At 43.8% G+C, this 9,689-nt stretch overlaps 1 pseudogene; it reads right to left on the bottom strand.

Annotated features, from left to right (window-relative positions):
* Positions 1 to 6,928: 6,928 nt before the first annotated feature.
* LOC122035757 lies at positions 6,929 to 8,102 on the bottom strand (annotated as a pseudogene).
* Between the last annotated feature and the right edge of the window lie 1,587 nt (positions 8,103 to 9,689).

Below are 9,689 nucleotides of genomic sequence, written 5' to 3'. Positions count from 1 at the left end.
GAGGACACCCTTTATTGGTTTGGCAGCAAAGCGTAGAAACCCGCTTTAGGGAATTTCTAAAGGCGAATAACTTACATATTCCACGCCCTCATACCATCAAGGACCTTCGAGAAGAAGTATGTGGGAAGGATGCTCGCAAGCTTACGCTTGGAGTTATTCTCCAGGATTTATATCGAGATGAGAAACCTGAATGGCGTAATAAAATAGTTTCCACGGAATTAGTTATTTTAAAATTGTGAATGTTTCTGATTATGGTTCTCGGGTATCCAATCAATTAATCCCCCAGACTTGCATTGAAGCATTGGATTTGAGAAAGTCCCCTAACGCGGTTGAGGGGCATCTTTCCGAAAGGAAAGCGGGTAGGCCGTCGGTTATTATTGTTAGAGTGGAGTGGATCAAAGCATGGAAAAGCTTAGATCGAGATGGCGAAGAGAAATAAGAAAAGAAAAGGTCGCCGATAAGAACCTAACAGAACTTTTGGATGGAGAATCTTGCAATCCATCGTCCCCTTCATTCCATCCAGCCTCCTGTTCCGCCCGAGTTACCCGCGCCATCCGTGTCCAGCTTTATCCATCCAATGTCTAGCGGTTTCCATTTTTTGGAGATGCCCCGGTGTCAGCAACGGGAGCAATGAGAGCAAATCTGGTAATGAGGCGGGGGTTTCAACTCTGGTTTCCATGTATGGTATGTGTGGATTGTAGCGCAGAACAGGGCTTGACTGGAAAAGTAGTGAAATGGCTAAATAGGGAGTCTCCCTATAGGCTAGGAGCCATCGATTAGCTCGGCTTGTCCTATGTTTTAGCTTAACTCATCGTATCGGCTGTTGTGTTGTTTACAGCTGGCCTTACTTAAATAGGAGTTCCTGCTTATAGCTAGCTCAATCAGTGAGCTGGAGTTCCGTCCTTTAAATCTCTCTGCCAGGGAAGCGCTCTTCGGGCTGAGGGACGAGCGACAGCGACGTCTCGTAGGCAGAAAGAAATCTGAAAAAAATCATACATAACAGGTTGTTAATGAAAGGCTTCCCTCGGTACAGCTAGTTAGGAACTAAGCCTTCGCTCGATCGAGAAATTTGTGTCAAAAGGCATATGCTTAACACATGCAAATCGAAAAAATGTTCGATCATCAAGCTTACAAAAGCGGCCGTTCACGGCAGGAATCGAGGGGTTGTTGGAGCATCCGGGGATACTCGAGAAGGGTTCGATTCCCTTTCCTCACGTGTGGCGAAAGACGGTGAGTTTTGAACTAACTCAAAGAAAGAGTAGCAGTAGCAAATGGAAATTTTGAGAACCTTCGATCTTTGAAATGTTGTGTCGCTTTGATCTGCCTTTTTTGAAGTCAATTGCTTATTACTTGGGCAGCTGCGGTCTTTGTTCCATGGATAGATTTCTTTATTTCTGCCATGGGTGGGCTGCCTCTTTCCGTCGGAGGAAGGGGTGCTAGCTCTTCGGGGCGACCTTCTTTTGATCTCAATATGCCTCCAGCTGATGAGCCGGATCCTGCCTCAACCTCGGACCTGCCGCAGGAAGAGGTGGAGCTACTCGGATGGGGGAGCATCTTTTTAGGCGCTTAATAGCCAACTCCCCCCCAGGTACGAATGAGGATCTGCTCAAAATTCAAGCGCCTCCAAAATATACGTTACATACACTTCCTGCGCGAAGTTTTCATCTTAATCAATCAAATTTGTAAAATGGTACTTTTCTTTCTCAACAAGTAAGAGTAGTTTTTCTTATCATACACTTTTATGAATGAATGAATCAACAAAATTATACTCCTCAGCCTCCTCTCTATCTTCAAAGACAGAAGTACACATAACAGGAAAAACCAATAAAAGCGGAAGAGGAAGATAGATGGCTAGCAGATTAGCAGCAAAGTGAGCTTCTAGTTCCTTTTGGCACAACAGGGTAGGGTAAGTGGTAAACTCTATCTAATTCTCTCTCTGAGTATCTTCATACCAATATACCTGCCAAAACAAAGCAAGAAATTCTCAACCCCTCTCACAGTCATCAATCCTGCAACACTCAAGCATTCAGATAACAACAAGCACTTACCGTCCAAGCATCAAAAGAGTAGCCTGGTGATACAGTGAATATCGAACCATCAAGAACTCGGGGAGCATCAATCACAAGAACCCTGAAATTGCGATCAACTACCTTGCCCACAAGGCATTACTCACTGTGGCAAAAACTCTCCCATCAGCCGATCATTTGATTGATCAACGGGCAATGCAGGCCCGACGTATCTTCAATCTCGGCCCCAAAGCATTCCCTTCATTTTCAATCCTCCATCCTCCTCAGAACATCACCGATCTCATCAGAAACGTAAACAGACAGGAAAGAGCAGACTGATTCAACGGTTGCTACTCAACAACCAGAATTGACTCCTCACTCGAATCTGTAGTAAGCAGTACCCTTCGCAACTAGAAGATCAAAAAGATTCTTTTCTTTATCTTTCTTGGCATCAACAACCTTAACACAAAAAAAAGTGCTGTGACCGTAACCGAGATAGATCTGAACCGACGGATGCGGAGAATGGGTGCAACCAACGGGGAATCATGGGAATAAGGAGAGGGGCGAAGAGCTGAACGAAGGGAAGGATTATCATATAACGTGAGACGATAGTCGCCTAAAAAACCATCAGCAGTATTTGAAGAGCTGAGCCTAAAGAGTTAGGCGAAGGATTATCATATAAGGTGAGACGATAGTCGACTGGCGAAGAGCTGAACAAAAGTTTCATTCTTTGAACTTTTGGGTCGAAAAGGAAGAGAAAGGCTCAGAGACAGACCTTTTGAGCTTAGCCATGAGTGGACGTCAGCGCGGGACCGAGGAGATGGATTGTCATTTTTCCATTCACTATTCTCTCGCACGTCTAGTCTGATTATTGTCTTTGTTGTTGAAGTTAAAATCTCATTTATATTGATTCCAAACATTGACTACAAAATACTGCTGATGGTGGGTGAGTGAGCGACAGCGACGTGTTAGGAAATCGACTCTATCTACTGATGCGTGAAAGGCTGTTGATAAGGGGACTTGGTTTCGAACCGATCCATTACGTCTCACGTCGCCCTATATCCATAGAGGAAGAAGGAATATGAAAGAGAGAAGAGCGGAGCGGAGTCGCTCACTTGAGTAGAATGAAGCCTGTGCCCCTTCCCAGTAGAATGAAGCCTGTGCCCCTTCCCTTACGTCTTTCTTTTCAGCTCTTCGCCCCTTCCCTTACGTTCAGCTCTTTCGCCCCTTCCCTTACGTTCAGCTCTTTCGCCCCTTCCCTCGCGGAAAAGAGATAGCGCTTCCGCCGCAGTGAATGGGAATGGAGCATTGGCCTCACTCACTCTCCTCTTCCAGTGCCCTGAGCGTAAGAGGGCATTTGCTTAAGTGAGCTCCCTTACGAGTCTGTTGCAGATACTTTCCCGTCCCGACCTCACCGATGGACCAAAAGAAACTCCAATTCGCGTCATTATCACTCGTTCCTCTCTCTCTCACGTCGCGATGAACTACTCTTATATTATATTAAGTACCGCAGCAACTTATAAGGGTATAGTTCATGGCTGACTTCTTATACTATTCTATTTTTCCATTAACTCGGACCGTGTGGGTCGAGCCATCCTTTCTAATTAGGTTCTTTTCTTATATTATATTAATTTCCACTTACGAGCCCACGTCGCGTGTCTCGTCCCTTCCTTTAGTCACACGTCGCTTTGCTCGTCCCTAACTTGATTTCGAGCCTATCTAACCCCAAAGTGTCATTAATTATCACGTCGCCCCTAACTGACTCTAACTTAAATTAGAGTTTCTTTCTTTCTTTTCTTATATTATATTAAAGCGCTCCTTGCTTTTTGAGTATTAGAAATTTCATTAATTCTCACGTCGCAGACTACTCTTATATTATATTAATTTCGTACCTAACTTGATTTCGATCCCAATACTGCTGATGGGTTTTTAGGCTCAGTCGGCCCTCTCGGAACTCTACCCTCACTTTCTTTCATTTCGAGCCTATTCCTCAGACCAAAGATGCTGCTCTCTCTCAGCAACTTACTTATATACGTCAAGTTCATGGCTATGGCTATTCAAAACTACATCCCCTAACTTTCTTTAAAGCTCGATCGCGTCAAATACTTTCTCATTCGCCCCCAGCACCAGTCGTTCATGGCTTTATTCACTCTAATCCCTATCCCTTCCCTTATGGTCGAAGCCTCTCTTTGAGACCCACAGCAACCACAGCAACACCCAACCCCCATCATAAGTATTTGTAGGCTCAACGGCCATTTACTCTTACCATCAGCATTGTAGGCTTTAGGCCATAAAATACTGCTGATGGCCTTAAATATATTAGTCGAGCTCTATCTTTCTCTACAATCGACCAAAAGTAATGATGGTATTGCGCTGCCTCCTTTCCGTCGGCCCTTGTTTTTAGCAAGGTACGACTACAGCGAAAGCAAAGCAAGTGAAGCAGAAAGTAGCTGACTGCGGGCCTACTATAAAGAAGAGAAGGTAGGAGTGATAACGATGCGCGTCATCATTGATCAATAATTGTCATCTGGTTCGACAAATGAAGAATTTGTTTTTTCGAGGCAAAAGCTATCCGGCCTCTCAATCGTCGCTCGTACCATCATTCGGGTAATACTGAATTTGCTGAGGTCCTAGTGTGGACGGGATCTCAATATCCTGTTTTTAGGTCCGAGTGAGCCTAAAAACCCATCAGCAGTAGAAGAATTTCCGTTTGCTCGAAATGAAAAAGAGAAATAGAACTTTTGGTCAGGAGAGTTCAAAGAGTCATTTGAACCGGTGTCGTAAAGATGTTTCCAATTATACAAGCGGATTTCCACCTGGAATTTGTCAAGAGTTGCTTTGGTCACAATGGTATTAGTTGTACGCAAAGCAAGATTCTTTCGTTTGTCTTTGATTCCGTTTCCTACCTTCACTCGACATTTGAGTACTTATGATGGTCCGCTTGTTCAGTTGGCTTCTGATATGGACTTAGTCTGTAGAGATTTGAAGCAAAATAGTCGATTGAGTATTTCACCCTTCAGACTAGCGGGAATAAAACAGAAAATTCTTTCTAACTCTTACATTATCGCTCCGCTATTCGTGAATTTCATAGAGCGGGTAGATCTACTATATTATCTAGATCGAAATCTACCAGATTCGCCCGAGAATCTAATGGTGGGTGCATCCCCCAGCTCTAACCATCTTCGGGTGATGAGGCCAAATAATGAGGAGGACGCTGTAGTGCTTTTGGCATTATCTCTAACGTTACTTCGCCTCGCAAAAGGCAGCTTGCCAATATACTAAAACCGATTGGACGAATCAGTTTCTTCCTTCTATTCAAGTCTTCTAAAAATGGAAAAGGTTGATAGACTTATAAAGTTGGATTTGATGCTTTCAGCAAGGACGATTCCTATCAGTTTAGTTGAGGAGAAGATCCGCTATTATGTAAAAGATTCTTCTCTTTTGAAACTCATTTCCTCTTTTCTGAACCAGATGAGGACGGAAAGAATCGAAAAGGTCTGGAGCACTTTCATGGTATTCCAGAGGTTGGGGAGATAACGATTGTCTTATTGGAAGTCATCTTCATGGAGACTTTCGATCGTTTTTTTTCCAGAAATCCAATTTTAGCGATTCCAGAACGAGGTCTATATATTTCCTAATGATAAAGATATCTTCGACGAAAAAGATATCTATAAGCTATTGCAGGATCTCAGTCTGGTGGGAACTATGGATTCTATAGGACCCGATGATGAACCACTTATCTGTTATCACGATCAGCTTATTTATGTGGGCTCAGATAAGAAAGTTGACCTCTGTGATCCAAAAGATTATTGAAGAAGCCTCTCCTCAGTTGGGTACTTCCTAATTTCTCATTTGGTTTGTAGTCCGATCCGAAATGCATAGTGGTATTCGGTAGTCCGATAGTATTCGTTATTCCGATCCGAAATGCATAGTGGTAGTCTTTCTTCGTAGAGACTTGGTGTAGTCCCCTTTCTAATACTCAAAAGATGAATAAAGGATTAGGACAAGGCCCCCTGCTAAGGGGGGAAAGAAGAGTGGGTATGTAGGGCTTCTTTCACTAGAGGGTGGGATCGGATCTCCTCTAAAGGAAAGGGGGAGAAGGCAAAGAATGCGATCCTATATAGAGCAGTCAGCCGAAGATGGAGTTGGGAAGCAAATAATGATCTTCAGTAGTAGAGGAGAGAATCCGAATAGATGCTTTGAGAATCCGAATGGATAATTGACTTATATTATGATAGTTGCCGTCGTTCTCACTCGGACCTCACTTTCCTAGCTCGCGCTAGAAGGAAGGTTTGGGTGCTCGCATGAGGGATACCCCGTCTACACGTCGCGATGCTCAATAAAATATAATGACGTCTAGTCGTAAATGGTATTTCCTTTGGGGCCAGAGCGGAACCCATCAGCAGTATTTTGTTTTTGGCTATTCAAAACTACGAAAGATCTACCCAAGCGGATTACAGTATTGCGTGAATGGCACGCGCCATTCACTCTAACCCTAATATTGACGGTCGATCCCAGCAGAAGCTATTATTTATTGCGTGAATGGCTATTCAAAACTACGAAAGATCTGCCCACGTCGTTCTCACTCGTACCTATTCTTTCCTTCTCTTTCGCTCGGACCTTCCAAACCTGGAATCACACAACTATTCTTTCAACGACGTCGCTATCGCTCGTTCCTCCTTCCTTGCTTTCCAGTTGGGAGTGGGCTGCCACAAGACGAGTTGAAGCTTGAGTGCCCCCTCCAGAGCTTCTTTGCAGTAGAGCAAATTCCATTCAATCAAAGAGCAGACGTACAGAGCGGCGGAAAGGAGTTCATTTGCTTCTGGATCCAACAGCAGCATCAGACTCGGGAGTGAATACAACAATAATGACCCGTGCCCTTCCCTTTTCGGCTCTTTCGCGAGAGAGTCAATAAGATCTGTCTACACGCGAAATGCAGTGAATCCAAGAAGGAAATTGGTGAACTCATATTTCGACCAAAAAGAAGCAAGAGGTGGAAGAGAAAGTGTACCTGTTCTTCTAATTGGAATCTATCTTTAGCCCATCAAAATCATATTCTTACGTTTATCTGGTGAATATCCAACAATAGGTTCCAGTGAATGAGGCTCCGGATCCGCTTTAGAATAGGCGTGAGTAAGCAAATGGGCTCGATCAGAACCTAAACCTATAGCTAACATAATCTAACCCAGGCCAAACTTCTCTTGATATCTCTTTGAGCAAGAGCCAAGGTAGCTCGTACTGTTATGACACCAAAGAATATTCATTATCTAAGGTATGGATATGAAAAGAGGAAGAAGTCGAGCTAGAAGAATCATTCCCGCTGCAACCATGGTATCTGCGTGTATAAGAGCCGAAATAGGAGTAGGTCCTTCCATTGCATCAGGTAACCAACCATACATGAAGGGCAAATCGCGCGGGTTTAGCAACTGCACCGAGGAAAGGCACACAAAGTCTCAAATTCAGAACTGACCCCATTCTTATTAATGTGTATCAAGTTGTTAGTTATTTCGAACAAATCCCGAAATTGAGAACTACCAGATTCCTAATAATCAAGCAAAATCCCCGCTTTCTGACAAGCACTTGCAGCAGTCGGTCGTGTGAACCAAAATCCTATTAATAAATAAGAACACATTCCCACTAGTTCCCGATCAATTGGAATCCAATTCGAACTGGTAACTAATCCCAACATAGAAGCATTGAATAAACTCATATAAGCAATCAATCTTCAATATCCTTGATCATGGGACATCTCATTCTCACTATCAATCAGAACCATGATTCCAACAGTAGTAATGAGTATTGTCATAATCGAACGAAGTGGATCGATGAAATATCCTAACTCTCTGGAGAAATCATTATTGATGGTCCCAGACGATAGATATTGATAGATATCACTTCCATTTCTTTCTTGAATAGAGAAATTGGCTGAAAATACCATAGCTATACTTAAGAATAAAATACTAGGAATTGCCCATATACGACGAATCTTTTTTGTTGCAGTCGGAATAAAATAAGTAGAAGCCCTAATCCTATTTACATTGTAACTGGGAGTGGAAGATAAGTGATTATCCATGCGTATTGATATGTATGTTCCATAATAGAAAATGCTCTTTTTCTGGGGTTTCCAGTCTTCGTCGCTAAGACTGGTGCTCTTTCTCATGTAGTTTACTAAATGAACTAGTACTCATCGGACAGCTGCCGACTGAAAGCTATCCAATTCTTTCTAGGTTTCTTCGTAGCAGATCTCACGTACTCTCTGGCTTTCTCCCTAATCTTCCGTAGAGCGAGTGAATCCAGGCTTTTCCTTTACTCTTTGCGTCGTTGGTGGTAGAGGTGGCTTGGTTCGAAAGCACTCTCCATCTTATTTCCCCCGCCAGTGGAAGAGTAGCCCCGCGCATATAAGAGTTCTTCGCTATAGTAGACCCGGCCTGTTGTGAATTCCATGGTCGTCCGGCCGGGCGTGATATGTCACTTGGACTGTCGACATAGGCAAATGAATCTTCCACACTTGAATCCCACCTCACTAAGGATAGCTCCTAATAAGATGAGGATCTTGTTCATTTAGGTCATGGTAATCTAGGTTTTCCCCCAATGGCCTATAGACGTCAGCGTGTCCTCCATGCTCTCCTAAGAGGTTTCTATTGTTCTTATCGTGGTGGTGGTCATTGCAACCTCAATCTCCATACTGTACCACGTCCAGACCTGAGTACGATGCATCCCACCAGCCAATAGAATGAGATCCTGGGTGAGACACTCTGCTAACTCATCATGTAGATCTTCCACATTAGATGGTGTGACCTTACTATGTTCGATCGAATTGGACCTAGTTCGGGCCTAGTTCGGACATCAGTTTAGTTTTGTCTTTCCCAGAGCAATGGCCATCTTTAACGACTCTGATCTCGTGCTTCCGCCATAGTTGATTTCAAGATGAGCAGCAAGTCCCTCGGTCGGAAAGAGAAAAGAAAGGGCCGTAAGGGCGATAGCGAATCAACGAGTTCTTCACGTCTCATATTTGATCAATTCGTCCTGGCATACAAATCCAATTTAAGTTAACGTTATCTGCCCTGTCAATTTTTCTGTCTGCGTTTACGCTTAACACATGCATCAACTTAACGTGACCATACGTGACCATCCCGAACGAGAGAAGCTGACCTATAGAGAGGGGCAGAAGCTTTGGAATGTCATCAGTGCCTACTTATATGTTGAGTCCCGTAAGAGTCCAGAGAGAGTTGGCGTAGCGTAAGGTACGAGCGACAGCGACGTCTAGACGAGTTTCATCAGTTCCCGTAGCTTAGTGAGTCTAATTTGTTCCGGTTGCAATGTGAGTTGATTCTGTCCTTTCGAATGTGAGCTGTCGTACTCAAGTCCGGAAAAGAAGAGCTGAAAAGCACTCGTACGGGATGATATGATGAATTCGTCCCTCTCTGAACCAGTGGTTTTGTAAAGATTAGAATTCCCGGCATATGTTCGGAGCGCAACGCAGCTAAGATATATGACTTATCGGATTCAGTTGCTATTGGCCTAGAACGACTATTTAAAGTTATGAACGCGAACGAGGGTACCTCACCAGCTTCTGTATTATATTCAAAGTGCCTCTCCGGTCGAGCTACAAAGAAATAAGGATAGAAGCCGGAACTCGGACCTCCCCCTGCTGCTGAGCGTAAAAGGGCTTTCAACCATGAA

Source organism: Zingiber officinale, unplaced genomic scaffold (assembly GCF_018446385.1).
Source record: "Zingiber officinale cultivar Zhangliang unplaced genomic scaffold, Zo_v1.1 ctg103, whole genome shotgun sequence".
Lineage (NCBI taxonomy): Eukaryota > Viridiplantae > Streptophyta > Magnoliopsida > Zingiberales > Zingiberaceae > Zingiber > Zingiber officinale.
Note: the sequence above shows the minus strand (reverse complement) of the source record. Positions and strands in the feature narration are given on the sequence as shown.